We start from the raw sequence: 18,319 nt of genomic DNA on the forward strand, positions 1-18,319 counted from the left end.
ATTTTTTTAAAAGAATGAAACACTTTTCCTCTTGAGCTCCTCTAAAAATGACATATCTTACAAATTAAAGATAGGTCAGTGATGTCCCATATCAATTAATTTACTACATGATAAGAAGTGCTCTTGGTGAAGAAACACCAAAGATGTGTCAGAAATATGATAGGAGATAATGAGATCCAATGAAATGAACATATGTCTCTGCAGATGACAATAGTGTTCACCTGGGAAAAGAAGATAATAAATAGTATGTTTAGGACCACTTTTAAAAAATTCATCAATCACAGGGTGAATATGTTGCCTAGCTTCAGATATTTCAATCACTTAAAAGCCTGGGAGGGAAAAGGAAGAGAAATAATCATCATGGCATATGAGGAAATGAGTGAAGGAGAAAGGATTTATTAAGCACTCATCATGTATAAAGAAAACAAAAAGATGTTTAATGATGCTAACAGTGATTCAATCAATCAAAAACATTTATTGCCACCTACTATGTGCTAGGCACCGTGCTGTTTGTCATACAGTGATAGAAGTGAAATGGTACCTGTCTCAGAGGTAGCTTATTCTATCAGTAATGAAGCAGCTAGGTGGCATAGTGGATAGTGAGCATGGGATTTGGAGTTAGGAACACCTGAGTTCAAATCCTTTCTCAGACATTTACCAGCTATGTAATCCTGGGGAAGTTGCTTATTCTGCTTGCCTCAGTTTCCTCATCTGTAAAAATGGGAATAATAAGTAGCAGTTAACTCCCAGGGTTATATCAAATGAAATAATATTTGTAATAAGTATCTTGTAAAAAAAATAAGTACTTTGTAAATAGTATTTATAATGCTTTGTAATTTTAAAAAGTGCTATATAAGTATTAGCTTTAATGATGTAACTCACATCAATATAGTCATAGTGACACTTAAGGAAGATAGAAATATGATCCCCCATTTTACACATTTCACCTTCCATCAGCACTTTGTTTGGTTTGGAACATGATGTCCCACCCAGGATGAGCTGAACATCTGAAAATCTCATCATCATGCCAATTAACCTGTACCAGGTACCCTTTGGTAGAACCCCCCTCCCACCTTGCAGATTCCTTTTGTGCATTGTCTTCCCTCATTACACTGTAAGCATCTTGAGGACAGGAACTGCTTTTCTTTATTTGTATCCCCAGTGTTTAGCACAGTGTCTGGCCATTGTAGGTGCTTAATAAATGTTGATTGAAAAGACAGGCTCAGAAAGATAAAGTGACTTGCCTAGAGTCACATATATCTAATAAATGTGAAATCCTGGAGTGAACCCAGGTTTCTTAATGTTCTTTCAAATGTTCTTTTCATTATTCCATGCTACTTCTAAAATTCTAAGATAGAGACTATTAAAATGAAATATTACACAGAAGAAAATGGTTTTTGATTCCTGAAGTCAGTGCTGCTAATTTTGGTGGGTGGTTATAAATTGATACATAGGAAGGCAGTGCGATTGGTCATTTAGCATCTTGGTCCTAGAGTTGGTACTTAACAGCAGGAAATTGATACGTTCTTAGGTAGGTAGGTATTTGCACTGGCTCATAGGAAGATTGCTAGTCTGATTGGTTAGTAGAAGGTAGGTTAGTACATTAATAGTAAGTAAAATTACTCCTTGAATGGTGAAATTAGCTTTTAGTATTTCTCAGTCTTATTTTTCTCTCAAGGAACCAAATCTCTAATTGAATCATGCCATAATTCAACCTCCTGGCTTCCCAGGTCCTGCCATGGTGGCATCTTACCTTGGTCTTCAATGGATTCCAAAGGATTCAAAAAGAAATTGATAGGCTAGGTCATTGAAATGAATTAAATAAGATGAAATTAATGGGAACAAATGCAAAGTTTCGACCTTGGGTTCAGAAATACTGAGTGGGGAAGGTGCAATTAGGTAGCAGTTTGAGAATGATCAGGGGTTTTAGAAGATTTTAAACCAATATGACTCAACCATGTGATGTAATAATTATGAAAGCTAATGTGCATTTTGGCTACACTGAGAGGTATCACTTCTAGAAATAAGGAGCTGGTAGCCCCTTCCTACTCCACTCTGGTCCTATCATATCTGGAATATGGTGTTTAGTGCTGGTCATCACATTTTAGGAAGGAAAGGACATTGATTATTGGAGAGTGGTCAGAGGAGGGCAACCAGAATGATGAAAAATCTTGAATTCATGTCATATGAAGATGAGTTGAAGGAACTGAGGGATACTTATTCTGAAAAGGGGAAGGCTTGGGAGAGTGGGATATGATAATTATTGCTGAGTATTTATTTGAAGGCCTGTCCTGAGACATTAGAATTTTTCTTTTTGGTCCCAGAGTATAAAACTGTGAATAAGAGAGAAGTTGTAAAGAAGCATTAAAACAAGTGAAAAATTAAAAAAAAAACTAATAAACACAAACTTCCTAACAATTAGAGTTGTCTCAAAATAAAATTTGCTGGCTCAGGAGGTAGTGGGTTTCCCTTTGCTAGAGGTGTTCAAGAAAAGGCTAGATAATAACTTATTGGATATGATGGATAGAGATTCTAGGGCGAACTAGCTCACTAGCTAAGCTTCAAGACCCCTTTCAACTCTGAGATTCTGTGATTAAATCTCTTTCAAAATACAAACTGCCCTGAATATATAAACATCAACTATTAATAGTGTCAATATAGCTATAGGGTGCATTTTGGTACAGAAAATATGAGGGAAAGGATTTTTAAAACTGCATATATATGAGGCAAATTCGAGGCATTATTGGGCATTGTGATTCTTAGGTGTATCTGTGAACTTCTAAGTAAGGTTTCTTATACTCAGGATATAAAAAATATGAGTCATTCTATCTGTTTAGGACTATATGGAATGGTCAGGGATACAAAGAAAGCAGTGAATTGTTAGTGCCAATTGTGATAATTTATTAAAGTAAAATAAGTAGAAGTACTTGAACTTTATTTCAAAGGTTTAAATTCCTTCTCAATTTAAGAATGGCATTATACATCAAAGCTACAAAAATGTGGTTGAGACATTTGAAGTTGGATTTAACTAAGCTGGATATTTTTATTAGATATGATTTTCATTATTTGAAACATTCATATTAACAGACCCAATCACTCACTAGAAAACTTCAGCTGCAGCTACCTCTCAAGAAACCCACTGGATTTCTCTTTATTTTTGTTTATTTGTCCACCTGGAGTACTTGTTGCCTATTGTAGTCTATCAGTAGTTGACAGTCATCTCAGCAGAGTCTGGAATGCCTGTGATGTACCAGGCTGTACATGACATTCCATGGGTCAAAACTGTAGCCACACCTATGGACCATTTTCACATGCATGTATACATGTTTGCTCTGACTTCAAAACAAGAGGATACCTGCTGAGTAACCTAGCCCTGGAGATTTCCCTGATACTAGTAATTCCAAAGGGCAACTTCCTAACTTTGTTGTTGGGGTAGTATGAGGAGGTAGGAGTGGAGGAGTTATCATAGATCTCTTTCAGTGGATAGAACTAGTGAGCTTGTGCTGGGCCTTGTACCTTGAAGAATCCCACCCATGTAGTACCTAGTATTTGGTTCATCTCTGACTCTAATTATGAGTGGCAGTAAGTATTTTACTTTTCCCTGCATGCCAGGCATTGATCCAGGGTAATACATTTCTATTTGTGTCTCTATGAGAGTGGAGAACCCTTGTGTAAGTGTACTGTTTCTTCTGGTTCCGTCGAATGTTTATGATTGATAGGAGAGTTGGCAGCACTTTTTTCTTCTCAATTTAGCATTTATTTAGAATGGTTTCTATTTTTCTATACTTTTTACCTAATATGAGTTAGCACTGTGCTCCAAATATATGCATACAGGATACATATATATTACAACATGTGTATATATGTATGCATACATATACATGCATGTATTGAGTGTATGGAGTCATACAATTATATGAACTTCCATTGAAGTGTTGTAAGAGTTAGACTAGAGGCAGATTTACAGGCATGGGGCAAATAGGAATTTTCCATGACCCTAGAAGAGCTCTTATGTGGTACCATGTTATGGATCCCAGGACTGGGTAAGGAAGGAAGTTCAGCAATGAAACTATGTTTTTGAAAGGCAAGAAAGAAAGAGGTAGATTGTATCCAACACATACTATGGTATGGTGACCAACACTGACCTCAAGCATGAGATGTAGGAGTATATGTTCATCCCCTTACTTCTTTACAGAGATGGGAGAAAATAGGTGTCAAACACTGATTGTAGCATCAGACTCCCGTCCAAGTAAAAAAACATTTACTGAGCACCTATTATGTGCCAAGCACTTTGATAAGTTCTAGGGGTAGAAAGAAAAGCAAGAACAGTCCTTGACCTCATGGAGCTCACAAGGAAGCATGTAAACACTCTGTACAAGCAAGATACATAGAGGATGAATTGGAGATAGTGCCAGAGGAAGTCATTAATGTTATGGGCCAGGAAGGGCTTCCTGCAGAAGGCAGCATTTTACCTGAGAACCGAAAGTATCCTGGGAAGCAAGGATGTAGAGATAAGGAAGGAGAACATTCCAGGCATGGGACCTAGTCAGTGGAATGACACAGATTTGGGAGATTGAATATTTTGTGAGAAGAACAATAAGGAGGCCAATGTCACTATATCACAGTACGTGGAGGGGAGTAAGGTGTAAGAAGAATTGAACAGTGGTGTTGGGGTATTAGTACAGGCTATGAAGGGCTTTAAAAACCAAATGGGGCATTTTATATTTGATTCTGGAGGTGACAGAGAACAAACGTAGTTTATTGAATAGTGAGGGGAGGGTGATACTTTGATTTAAGCTGATGTCTTTGTGACTCCAAGTCCAATACTCTAACCACTGGGGTACCTAGCTACAAGTCTCAAGTTTATCACTCATTTGTTATGATCATGAGTAAGTCAGTTGTATCTCTGTCTCATTTTCTCCTTCTGTAAAATGAGAGGATTGAACTAAATAATTTTTAGTATTCTTCCCTACTCCACAGTTTTATGTTGGGGGCAGAAGGATATCTTTATCTTCCTCTTGCCTGGAGAACCTTTTACAAGACCTTGCTCATGGGAGTCAGTCAATAAATCTTTGTCAAATGAATGATTAAATAGAAGAATGAATTCAGGTGATATATTTCTTATTATATAATAAGATGAATGTTAAAATCATAATTTTTGCTTTCAGTTTTATAACACTTTATATACATTGTCTCATTTGATCCTCATCTCATCTCATTTAGGTAGTCGATATTTTTATTTTCCCCATTTTATAAATGAGAAAATTGAGATTCATCAATGTGAGGTGAATAACCAAGATCACACAGAAAATAAGGGGCAGAGTCAAGATTTGAATCCAAGCCTCCTTATTCCTAGTTCAATGTTTTTTCCATTATAACATATTGCTTCCTGTTATAGTTAGTAGGGACTCAAGCAAAAAGCTTTGAAACACAGTAGAACAATACAGTCATATATCCTTAATCCATGTTTGGGTTTAAAGGTTGTTCTTATATCTCATTTCCTGTCTCCTCCAAACACATGCAATTAATTCCTCTTTGCCTTTTTATATTTTCATTAGCAGCAGTGAAAACCAATGCTCGAAGGAGAACATTTTATGCCTTTGATTATTACAATATGCTCAGACCAACTCAATTGAGGGAGTTCATTAATTTTCTTGATTAATTCCTCTTACCTTTATTGATGTTCTAAGACATTTTATCATTTCTTGTGATTTAATGCACTAGTCTGGACTGCAGACTTTTTTTTTCCCCACTGGCTTCCTTTCTTAATGAAACCAACTTGTAAGAATGAGCCTAAGGGCAAACAACCTTTGAAGGTAAAAGACTTTTAGCTATCCACAGGGCTTTGCAGAGCTACAGGCCATAAAATTTCTCTTCCTTCTCAACGGGTCATGGGACAAGGAAAGGCATAGGAAGTGGGGGCAACATGAATATCTGAGTAAGGTGTTGGTTGTGGATGGTTATAGTCCTTCCTGAACTTAGATTCCTTCTGGAACTGGCTGGTTCTTCCTTAAATCTCAAGGGCAAGCAGGTGAGTAGAAGAAAAAAAGAATGCTCCTTTATTCAGCTGGAAACTTTTTTTCTTTGTTTCAAATCCTTACCAAAAGTACTTTAGTTTAATTTAGGGCTTTCAGATCAGGATCTTTACAAATTTTCTGGGGGAATTATATCTATGGCATGTGAAAGTTGCTACATCTGGCACAGAAAATTCTCTATACTGATGTTGGTCAGCATCTTTTCTTCAACTTATAGATTTAGAGTTTACTGTGGCATTGAGAAGTTAAGGGTCACATAGTCAGTATGTGTCAGAGGCCAGTTTTCTATCTACTGCTTCATTCCTCGTCTTTAATTAATGATTTTATAGTGATTTAAAGCAAATTATTTTTCTGAGAATGATGAATGGATCATCTACGGAAAATTAAGAGAAAGGCATAGACAACAACTGTACAAAATGAGAACTCATGGAATGGTGTCACTCTGCATGAATAGAGAGAAATATTACACCAGTGATATCTGTGATCCATTGAGTTATCTAAATAACCTTTTTTTAAGCAGAAGTTTTGCCCTACTGCCTCATTTGGAAGACATGGTGACGCTGGGGTCTCAAAAGCTATGCCAGCAGACCATTAATTGTATAAGTTGGATCTAATTTGACTTAGGGTGAGCCCAGCTCAGATGTAGATTAATAGTTGACGTGTTTTTTTTCAGGCACAGCCACTCATGAAGACCATCTCCAATGGTGTGGAGGATCTGTAATCTAAATCAGAAGAGTGAGTTCCCATGCTGATGAAAGCATTATCTTTGTAATATTGCAATATGTAAAATCACAGGACCCTAGATTTTAGATAGAAAGGCTCTTTAGAGTCAATCCAAGCCCTCATTTTATAGTAGAGGAAATCAAAGGCTACAAAAATGAAGCGACTTGTACAAGGGTACATAGGTAATGAATGGGGGGGATCAAGATTTGAATTTTGACTCCAAATATAATACCATGATGCTCCTAACACTTACCTTTGACTTAATTCAGGAGAGACATTGGGTTACTTCTCCTTGCCAGGTCCATCATTTCAGCTGGAAGTTAGAGGTCATGGGGACAAGAGTTAGACTTTTTGGAAGAGAGACTGCACCTTTTTATTTGGCATGACTGTAACAAGGGTAGACTGACTTCTCGTGCATGGACACACATGCCCACAGATACAAAAATGAAATTGTCCTTTACAGAAAAATTACCAAATTCCCGGCTATGGTTCTGCTGTTTCCATTCTACCATGTGCAGACAGATCCTTCACACTACATGTTAAATCATTTCAAAGAACCTTAGAATTATTGGTTTATTAGCTCTGATCCTCTGCAGGTAAAATGAAATGAAAGAGAAAAAGGTAAACATTTTCTTTGGAAATGCTCAGAGCATGCATAATAGTATTATTGGATTTGAATTACATGATTTCAAGGATTCAGACAGGGAGTGTCAGACATAGGGCTGAGTCAGCCAAAAAAATCAGAAGGTTTAAAATTTCAGAATTGGGTTGAGAGTCTGTGTTAACACTAGGCAGACCAAAGTGGGAGGAAAGAAGGTGGTGTTGCCTGGGGATTAGTCTCAATTTGTTCAGGGAAATTCTATCAATAGTTGGGCTGACACAGCAGGCATGGTATGAACAGAACAAAGTCAAGGACATGCATGGGGAGGTAGGTTGATTTGGGGATATAGCAGAATAGACCTCCAGGCAGTTACAGAAGAGTAGATCAAGACATACTTTAACTGATAAGCAAGGCCAATGAGAAGGTCAAGGCTTTGATCATGAGAAATTTTAATTACTCAGATATTGATCAGAATACCTAGAAATCCAACTACAGAAGATGATGGTGAGGAGCGGTTGGGGGAAAGGGTGGGGCGACAAGGATTTCAGGGACACTGTTGGCAGAATAAGCGGTTCTGCCCAGTTATTATTCTGAGTCTGTCCTAGGAAACAAGCCAACTATGATAATGAAGTTAGACTTTGGGGGATGGCAGTGACCGCAATATTATTAGACTTTAAATGCTAAGTGGAGGAAATACTGAAGGAAGTTGATTTTGAAGGAATGGGAAAAACCCCAAAGGGCTTTTGATGGGAGTTTCATAATGTAAAGGGCAAAGAAGAAATAATATTTAAAGGTGAGTGGAAATGCTTCTTCCAAATCAATAAAGAAAATTAAACTTCCTTAATGATCCCAAACCAGTAATACAGTCTCAAAGCCAAGCCTTGTCCTCTGATATCTACTCATTCTCTGGCCTTTTAAAGATTGCCTTTTAGCATCTTGGTCTCACATTTTTGGTAGTCTTTTGGATAAATAGACCTTTAAATTGAGATCTTGCCTGCATAGAGCAGTGCTACATAGGCCAAAGAGGAAAAAGGCTTCCGTGTGGTCCCTGTCCTATCCAATCCTTTCTACTGTCAGAAGAATATTCCCATTGGCATCAATACTCTGCCACAAACTCTTTAGTGGACCCCTAACATCAGCCAGCCGAAGAGAAATACTAATTTATGTGGCATTCAAGGCCCTGAACAACTTTGTGTCTCACTACCTTTATAGTGATATCTATCTATGTATACCATGCTCTTGAGATGCTTACCTATTCTGTCTACCATTTATACCTATTCAATGTTTTTTTTAGCTGCTATGACTTATCTAAGCTATTTACTATACCTAAAAGATCCTCTTCGCATCCCCATTTCCTTCTTCTCCTTCCCTAAATCCCCTGTAGTTATAGATTATCTTTTCTTCCTTGGAACTTTTCAAAATTTTCTTATTTCTCTGTATTAGAATGACAGCTTCTTGAGAACAGGGACTATTTTGTTTTTTTCTTTGTATCCCCAGAACTTAGTATGGTGCTTTGCATATGGTAAGTACCTAATAAATGCTTTTTCATTTGTTCATTCATTCACCCATTTATTCATACCTCTTGAATGTAGCACACTATTCTGTCTTAGAGTAATTATATGAGTATATTATATATATGTAATTTTTTGTTATTATATATCATATATAATATATTAATAAAATTAATAAATTATTTTACAAGAGAATTTAACTTCACTGTGAAAAACTAAGTAGATGAAGAATACCTATTGTCCAGATTCTGCTAGACAATTAGATGTTCAATCTACAGAGCTCCATCATTGGTGTATCCTGTCCTAGAGAGTAACTGAAAATGGGCAATGCTCTGGGTCCATCATTTAAAAGAGTTGGGGACAAGTTTGGATTGTCTTTGTGAAATTGTGCCATTCTTTTAACGGCCTTCAGCCCCACATCAACCTCTATAAGGCAGCAGCAGTGAGCACAAGCAAACTCAAAGGTTTTATTTTTCTTCTGTATTTTGGGGTCTCTTTTAGCAAGCTGTTGACTCATTTTTCATGATTTTCTTGCCTCTCTCTTATTTCTTTTCCCAATTTTTCCTCTACTTCTCTTACTTGATTTTCAAAATCCTTTTTGAGCTGTTCCTTGGCCTGCAACCAATTCATATTTTTCTTGGAGGCTTTTGATGTAGGATCTTTGACTTTGTTGTCTTCTTCTGGCTGTATGTTTTGATCTTCTTTGTCACCAAAGTAAGATTCTACAGTCTGAGTTTTTTATGCTGCCTGCTCATTTTCCCAACTTGACTTTTGAGCTCTTTGTCAAGGTATGACTCTGCTTCCAGAGTGGAGAGTGCTCTGTCCCAAGCTTTAAGGGTTTTGTGTTGCTGTTTTCCGAGCTTCTTGTAGGCACCTCTAAATTTTCAGTTCTACTGAGGGGGTATACTGAGGTGGTACACAGGTCTACTGACCTGTGCTCTGGTCTGTGAGTGGCCTCAAGCACTCTTTTCTGCCTTGGAACTGCTAGGAGGACTCCCTCTCCGTAGCTGCCACAACACATCAGCACTCCACCTCACCTCAGGACTACCAACCCAGGACTGTGACCCAGATCCAAGCAGGGCAGAGCAAGAGAATCCTGCCTCAGCACCAGCAAAGAGATGGCTGCACTCCTCTTTGATCAGCTGTTTGATTCCCCCCACCATCTGTGGGTCTGGTGCTCTGGAAGCAGCTGCTGCTGCCACTGTTGCTGCTGCAGTCTCCTCTGTCACCCCGGGGCTGGGGCCTGACCATGCACTTCTCTCCCCCAGGTACAACAAAGTTTTCCCACTGACTTGCTAAATTTCTTTGGCATTATGGGTTGAGAAGTCTGGAAACCTCCACTGCTCAGTGATTCAGTGCCCTGAGCCTGCTGTACCAGGTCTGCTTCAGCCCAGTCTGCGCTGTAGTTGCACTCTGCTCCCAGCATGGTGCAATAGACCCTTCCCAGCAACCATCCAGGCCATCTTGGGCTGGAGACTTGTTTCACTCATCTTTCCATGTGTTCTGTAGCTCTAGAATTTGTTTAGAGTCACTTTTTACAGGTGTTTGGAGGGAGTTGGGGGAGAGCTCAAGCAAGTCCCTGCTTTTACTCTACCATCTTGGCTCTCCCACCCCAAACTCAAAGGTTTTTGCAGTAGGTGCATCTTGTGATTGCCTTGCTACTTACAATGCCCGTCCAAAAAGAGCCTCCTCCCTTTTGCTTCTATCCACCTCTCAGATTCAAGAAGTGGCAGACATTGATTCTGTCCAGAAGTACATGTACACTGATTCTCTACATCAGGGCTATCCAACCTCAGGTTTTTATTGAAACTATAGACAATATATTTTGATTTTCCATTTTAGTGAGGGCTCTGCCATAGCCCGGCTTCTTTACTAAAACATTTATGTAAATTTCTATGCTTGTGGGAGGGCTGCATAAATCACACTGTGGGCCTCAAGCAGCCCATGGGCTGCATTTTGGACAGCCTTGCTCTACATGAACAAAAGGAGGAGAGTAGAGGGAGGTTCAGGTAATAGCATCATCAGGCCTAAAGGAAAGGGAACTTAAATCCAACTGGGGCAACTTTTGTCCTCCACAGAGGTTACTCGGGGTAAGAAAATGGGCCATCAATGTCCATGTCCCTTAACATGAAGAGGCTCAGGCAAGATCCAGATTATGAGCAATAGGGGAATACAAGGAAATGGCTTTAACACCAAAGATGTCAAGAGAACAAAGTCTCAATAAAAGTTTAGTTACAAGGAAGCAAATAAAGAGACGAACCTACAAACATAAGGAAGAATGAGGAATATAACCATATGTTAAACTATGAGCTCCATGAAGGTAGGCAGGGACCATGCCTTATTTATCTCTATAATATTCCCAGCTCCTAGTACAGTGTTCTGTACACAATTGATACATAACCAAATGACTGTTTGAATGAGTTAATCAATTCTTGGCTCAGGAGTAAGTAAATGTACACTTAATTAACTTTAACTAAAAATACAGCAATAGTTACTACTCAAACACAGATCAAATGAGGCTGATTTTATTTTATTTGATAAAATACATAATAACCAAGAGATTTTAAGGAAAATCACAGTTCTTTGATAATGGGAGGATCTAAAGGAAAAGAAGCAGAAAACACTTAAAGGAATAAGTGGAGAGGAAAGAAAAAAACCCCTCAGAATATTAATTTGCAGAGCTTAATTTAATCAGAGAGGAAGTATCCCTCCAATGCATTTGTTGGAGACAGACGGGAGAAAAGAAAATTGGTTCACTGAAAAATGAGGGTAGGGAATTAGAGACAGAGAGTAAGGGGAAATTTGTTTAACAGCTGTTATTTTGCATTTGTCTTTACAGATCCAAAGAAGATAAAGAATCACTTAAGGCAGAAATCTTGTTATTTGAACCAGAGTAGATAACATTAAGGTAAGAATGAAAGAACATTTAATTCATTTCACTACAATTCAATTCAGTTCACTTCTATCCAATTCAATTCAGCTCATCTTACCTCAATTCAATTCATTGCTTACTCTGTCTAAAACACATGAGGAGATAAAAATGAATTAAAACAGCCTCTATCCTCAAACTAATAATAACTCATATTTCTATAACGCTTTCGGATGTCTGCAACACTTTCCTAATAGCAACCTGGTGAGAAAGGTAGGGAAATTATTATCCTCATTTTGTAGATAAAGACCTAGCCAAATACTGCAGAACAAATATGTGTTAGTGATGATTCAACCTTAAAGGCATGTAGAAATCAATTTTTAAGATATCTCAGAGAGAGGGGAAGAGTTTTCTAAGAATGTGTAAATTCACAGATAGTAGGAATAACTAATAGGGTCCCCCACAAAGACATATAACTGTCACCCCCATACCTGTTTTCTTATCTCTAATTACTAAAATATAGTTTGAGAATGGTCTGTGTACACATCAGTAATACCCTTGATGAAAACATGACAAGAGAACAGGTAGGCTATCACATTTTATTTTCTGCTGCAGACTCAGTTTTCATGGTGACACAACTGACTAATAGGTATAGAAGACAGAAAATCTATTTGGGGTTATTATTTAATGTCAAAGGAATGTGATTTGGCAGAACAAAATTCAGCCTTAAGTATTAAAGTAATGCAAAATCATTTGGTAGTTTTAAAAATATTCATGTATTTTTGCTCATTAATACATTGAGCATTAAAATTGAGTGAGGTAATGTAGTGCATATATAATTGCCTCACTTTCATTATTAGTGACGGTAGATCACAGGGAAAGTGCAGTCCAGCTTTTCTGCTTCTCATCTATTTATTTTTCTTCTAATATCTTCTGCAAATTCTCTCAAGATGAAGTAGGTAGCTCTTATTCCAAGTTCTCTTCAGGGCCATTTCCCACCCTGAACTGCTTTGGGAGGTAATAATGCTTGTAGTCTTACATCCATGATCTTATGCAAATGAGCTTGTACTCTAAACAGATGTTCCCCTTGGCTGCCACATCTCTGCCTGGCAAGGAGATTAAGTGAATGCTGGTGAATCTAGTTTCTGGACTTCTATTCTATATCCTTTTATAGGACTTTTATTCTATATCCTTTTACAGAAACTAGAAGGTTCCATGGTTTCAGTTAAAAAGATCCTTGGTTTAAGGATGATGGTGTCCATGGGACTAAAGACAGGTGACAGGATCTCTGCATGTAGAAGGCTGAAGATTTGTTAACTTCTTGGAGTTTTTCGTTATCTATAGTCCTGACATTTCACCTAACAAAAGTTTATCATGAAGTAACTTCACTTGACATCCTTGAATTGTTTTGTTTAAAATAATATTGTATATTCTAGGATTATTAAATATAACATGCCAGATTAGACTGACATGTACTTTATTAGCTTTCTGGAAATGACATAATTAATTCATTCAAAAATATGTATTGAGTATATAATGTATGCCATGTATTGGGTCTGTATACCTTTTATCTTTGCTTATATTTGTAACTTATTAAGAGAATCAGAATCTCAGGTTATTGATAAAAAGATCCATCAAAATATTTATAGCAACAAACTGGATTGTTGATTGAATAATGGCTAAATAAATTATGATACAAGAATGTAAAGGAATTTAGTACATACAGTTCTTGCTTTAGGTAAGCGGACCTTGGACGTGGGAAAGGGAGTGAGGGAGGCAGGAAGGGGGTGTGCGTGTCTGATACATCAGACTGGGGACAGAGAATGGAGAGCAGTAGGTGGATGAACTGGGTGGGGGCAGGTATGGCCAGCCATGTGGGGGCCTGGCTAGAACCAAAAGGAAGAACACTGAGGGCAGGGGCAGGTAGGTGGGGGTCCAATAAGGACACAGACACGAGAGGACTGGTAACACGGTGGCGGGAGGGGAAGGGTGGACAGACACAGGGTACCTGAATGCAGATAGAAGTCAGACACTCAGGGAAGCCAGACACATAGGCAGCACAGGGCAAAAGTCTCCTGAATTGTCTGTGCTCAATTGTGCTCTGAGAAATAGTAAACATTATGAACACACAAAAACGTGGAAAGACTTATATGAATTGATGTAAAAGTAAGTGGAGACAAGAACACAATATATAAAATGACTACTACAATGTAAATGGAATCGACAACTGCCAAAAATAATTGAAAATGAATATTGCAAAAGTATAAAAAACAATCTTGGTCCCAAAGAAGAGATTATGAGAAAATACCTCTTCCCATTCCTTTGCGAAGGTGGGAGGGGACATCCATGGATATAGAACATTGATTGTATTTTCAAACTCTCTCAATAAATTGATTGGTTTTTGCCTATTTTTTTCTTCTTGCTCTTTAAAAAAATACATTGTTATATAAGATGCCAAATTTGGGTGATGTAAAAATCAGTAAATTTTATTATTTATTTTTTAAAAGAGAAATACAATGGCCCAGTAGAATGTGCATTGGAATAGGAGCCAGACAGTCATTAGGAGTCTTTTCAGTCAAAATCCATGTTGCATTGTATTTCTAGTACCTGATACACTGTAGGTATAGAACAGACTCATTTGTTTAAATTGAATTGGATGTCTTTCTCTGTTCAACATGCAGCAGGTGATGTTTTTGTCTTCCCTAACTGATAATTTCATCTTTCAGAAGATGGAAGAAGCAATGAGGCAAACTATTCCTCTAAATCTGAGCAGGGTAAGGTGGAAAGAGCCCCAATTATGGAGTCAAAGGACTTGAATTCAAATTTCAGCTCTGCTGCTTACTGATGGCGTGATCTTGTGCAAAGTTGCATGCCTCTTGTGCCTCATTTTCCTCATCTATAAAATGAGGGGAGGGGGCTGGTAACCTTAAAAGTTTTCAAGGATGTTCATATGAATCCTATAATATAGTCTAGAAGGGGGAAATATTTTTGTTCTTGTTGCTATTTTTTGAAGACAGGTTTTGGGTGTGAACCTTCCCATTTACCTCAGTGCTAGCCACATCTATCAGATTATTATGGATTTCTTACTTTTACTTGAACTGTATAAATCTTTCCAGGAGAGATTTTTTTAAAGTTGGTTTTTATAACTTCACATCCTTTCCCTTCTCCCTAAAATGGAGATACGAGAGCTCAGGCACTTGAGAATGAATGTAAAAAAGTGATAAAGTGCTGTAAAAACAGTGTCAGTATGGCTAAATTCCAATATAAACTGACACTAAAGACAACAGATATACTTGGGGCAAGTGGAAGATCAGTAAGATTCCTATTCGAGGTAGCTGGAACAATGAAGATGGATGAAAAGGCAGAACTACTCAACTCTCAACTTCTGTTTATTAAGGAAAAGAATCTTCAGACAGGGAAGGAGAGACCAAAATGGTTCCGGTAGAATTGAAGGATAATCCAGGAAATGGTAATAGACAACAGAGATGGTCTCTGTGAGTTCGGGTTACCAGGGCTGGATGAACCTGCAGTTTGGGTATTGTAAGAGCTTACTGAGCTACTGTTGGTTGATCTTTCAAGAATCAGGGAAAATGGAACCCATGAAATGATGTTGTTCCATTGTTTTCAGTGGTGTTTGACTCTGTGACCCCATTTGGGGTTTTCTTGGCAGGGATCATGGAGTGGTTTGCCATTTCTTTCTCTAGATCATTTTACAGATGAAGAGGCCACATGGAGCACCTCCAGAAAATGCCCACAGCTCCCCTCCCACAGAGCCTTTGTGCAGTCCCACTACCCCCCTATACTCTCCACATAGCCATGTAATGACAATGTTGCTAACAGCTGCTGTGGAGGTGAAAGACCAACAACACCAGCACACAGGAGGGCTGCTAGCACAGGTCCTTTGATCTGCTTTTCTAAGGAAAGCAACTTTAAGGGGTTAACAATCTCACCTTAATTAAGAATACATATACCATTCACTTAGTTCAGGGGGAAAAGCTAGGACCCTGAACTTCAGAGCAAATACAAACAGAAATTAGAAACAGAGGCAATATAAACAGAGCAAACACACCCAGTTGTCAAAACACAGGACTCTAGCTGTCTGACCAAAGAATTACATAGTTACCAGAGAGAGAGGCACCAACATCTAGATTTTCAAAGCTGGGGGAGCTCCAGCAGCTACCCAGAGTCTCCTCTGGTCAAATCACATGACACTCTTCGAGTGAGTGAGAGCCCTAAGCAAAACACTAACCTCTGAGTTTATATACCCTGTTCAGGGTCAAAGGGCATCATAACCATGTGACTCAAACCTATGTGAACTATGCTTTTCCTTGATGTAAGGAGGTCATCAAAGACTCCCTATTTAATCAAAGAAACAAAGGCCAGACTCATGAAAGGCACTTGATTACCTAAGTGCTCCAAAAGAGAAAACAGTGAAAAAATCCCACCCTAATTACCGATACAGGCCACGAATGGGGAAGGGGGGCAGCCTGTGTTACAAAGGTGGCAATGAGCTGGACCTGAGCCTCAGCCGACTTCACTGAGGTGCCCTCAAGGAGCTGGCTGCTCTCCCAAAGGCTACAGTACTGGATCTGACCTTCAACAAACTGACTTCATTACTGTCTGATTTCTGTGGACTAACACACCTGATGAAACTGGACTTGAGTAAAGATTACCTGCAGCAACTGCCTGCCGACTTTGGCTGCCTGGTCAACCTACAGCACCTGGACCTCCTCAACATTAGACTTGTTACCTTGCCTGTCAGCTTGGCTCAGTTTAAGAACATGAAATAGCTGGATCTAAGGGATAACCCTCCAGATCCTGTCCTAGCTAAAGTAGCTGATGATTGCTTGGATGAGAAGCAGTGTGAGCAGAGCACTATCAGGGCGCTACAACACATTAATGTTGTTCAGGCTGATTAAGAGCGAGAGAAACAAAGGCAGCTGGAGTTTGAGTGAGAAATAGAGAAAAAAACTAAAAACAAAAAAACATGAGGCTAAGCAGCAGGCCAAGGAAGCCCAAAAGCAAGAAGTGAAAAGGAAGGAGAAAGCAGAGGAGAAGGAATGTTGGAGAATGGCACATGATCTCTCAAAGCAGCTAGTAAGAAAGAACAAGAGAAGAAACCCAAGAAAGAGACTTAGCCTGCAAACGCCAAGTCTGGTTCTTCTCTGTGAAGTGTAGCTCTAGAAAGCACTCCTGGTTTTGGGCTTTCTTAAAGCTGCTGCTAATGGTGCTCCTCAGGGCCACAGGAGTTTTGCTTGCCTATTAGGTGACAGATCTACAGTGGTAGCCTTTCTGCAGCAATGTGAACACCATCTATCAGAATGTTGTCCATGGGCTTTGTATCCATGAGATCCTGTAGCAAGTTTTAGCTTGTCTGTGGAGCCAGGCTTCCCATGGTTTTGTATTCTGCCAGACACTACCTTTGATTGCATCGGACCCGCTTGTCACCACCAACTGGCAATCAATTGGTATGTGAGATACCCATTGTTATGTCCTAGGAGATCTATGTTAGAACTTGCCTCTGTTCCTTATGTAAGATTCTGTTCCTTGTAGATTTAGTAACTGGAAACGGGTGGGTTGTGGGTAGAACGGTAGTCTGCATACCTAAAGGATAAGTTAGTGAGGAAGACAGTAACATTTCCCTTTGCTAATTCAGGTATCCAAAGCTATGAGGTGAGGCATATTTTTACTAAATGATCAGCTGTCTCCACACACTAAAAAGCGACTTGCCAGGGTCACATAGCTAGTAAGTGTCTCAGGCTAGATTTGAACTCAAGAAGATAACTCTTCCTGACTTTCAGACCCAGGGTTCTATTCACTGCATTACCTAGCTACGTTTCATGAAATGGAATTGGGGACTGGCAAATATGGTCCACATTTTCAAAAGAAGGACGAAGATAAATACTTCAAACTATGATCAAGTTTTCTTGATTTAATGTCTTGGTAAAATTCTAGTATTGAATATTTTATAAAAAAAAACTTGGGTGGGAGGCAATCACTTTGAGCTAGCATGACTTTATTAAGAACAAATCATGCTATGCTAAGCTTCTTTGTTTCTTCCTTTCTTCTTCCCTCCCTTTCTTCCTCCCTCTTTTCCTCCCTCTCCCCCTCTTTCTTTCTTTTTTCATTTCCCAGACTGATTGAATAAGGTAAAGATATAGACTTGGTATATAATCAGTATTTCAGCAAGATTTTTAACATGAGTATCCCACGAAATCCTGGTAGCCACAATGGAGAAATGTGGGCAGAATCATAGCATTGGTGGGATTCACCAATGAACCAAGAAATAGGTTACTGAATGGACCTAAAAGGCAAACATGAATTAATGTCAGCTTGGAGGACTACATCTGATGGTGTGGTTCAGGACTCTGTTTTTGACCCTGTTCTTTTTGATATGCTTATCAGTAATATCATAATGTCATTTCCCTAAGATTTCATTAGTACTTTGTACCTTTATGATATATTATAGTTATTTGCCTTTTTGCCACATCACCCTATCAGAGCTCAAATTCCTTTAGGGTAATGATTATATATTATTTAGAATTTGTCATAGTGCTCTGTGTAAGACCTTGATAAATAT

The 18,319-nt window shown here is 38.6% G+C and overlaps 1 pseudogene; it reads left to right on the top strand.

The window, feature by feature from the left end:
• The first annotated feature begins 16,208 nt into the window (after positions 1 to 16,208).
• On the top strand, positions 16,209 to 17,098 carry LOC118836712 (annotated as a pseudogene).
• The last annotated feature ends 1,221 nt before the right edge of the window (positions 17,099 to 18,319 follow it).

This window comes from Trichosurus vulpecula, chromosome 2 (assembly GCF_011100635.1).
Source record: "Trichosurus vulpecula isolate mTriVul1 chromosome 2, mTriVul1.pri, whole genome shotgun sequence".
Lineage (NCBI taxonomy): Eukaryota > Metazoa > Chordata > Mammalia > Diprotodontia > Phalangeridae > Trichosurus > Trichosurus vulpecula.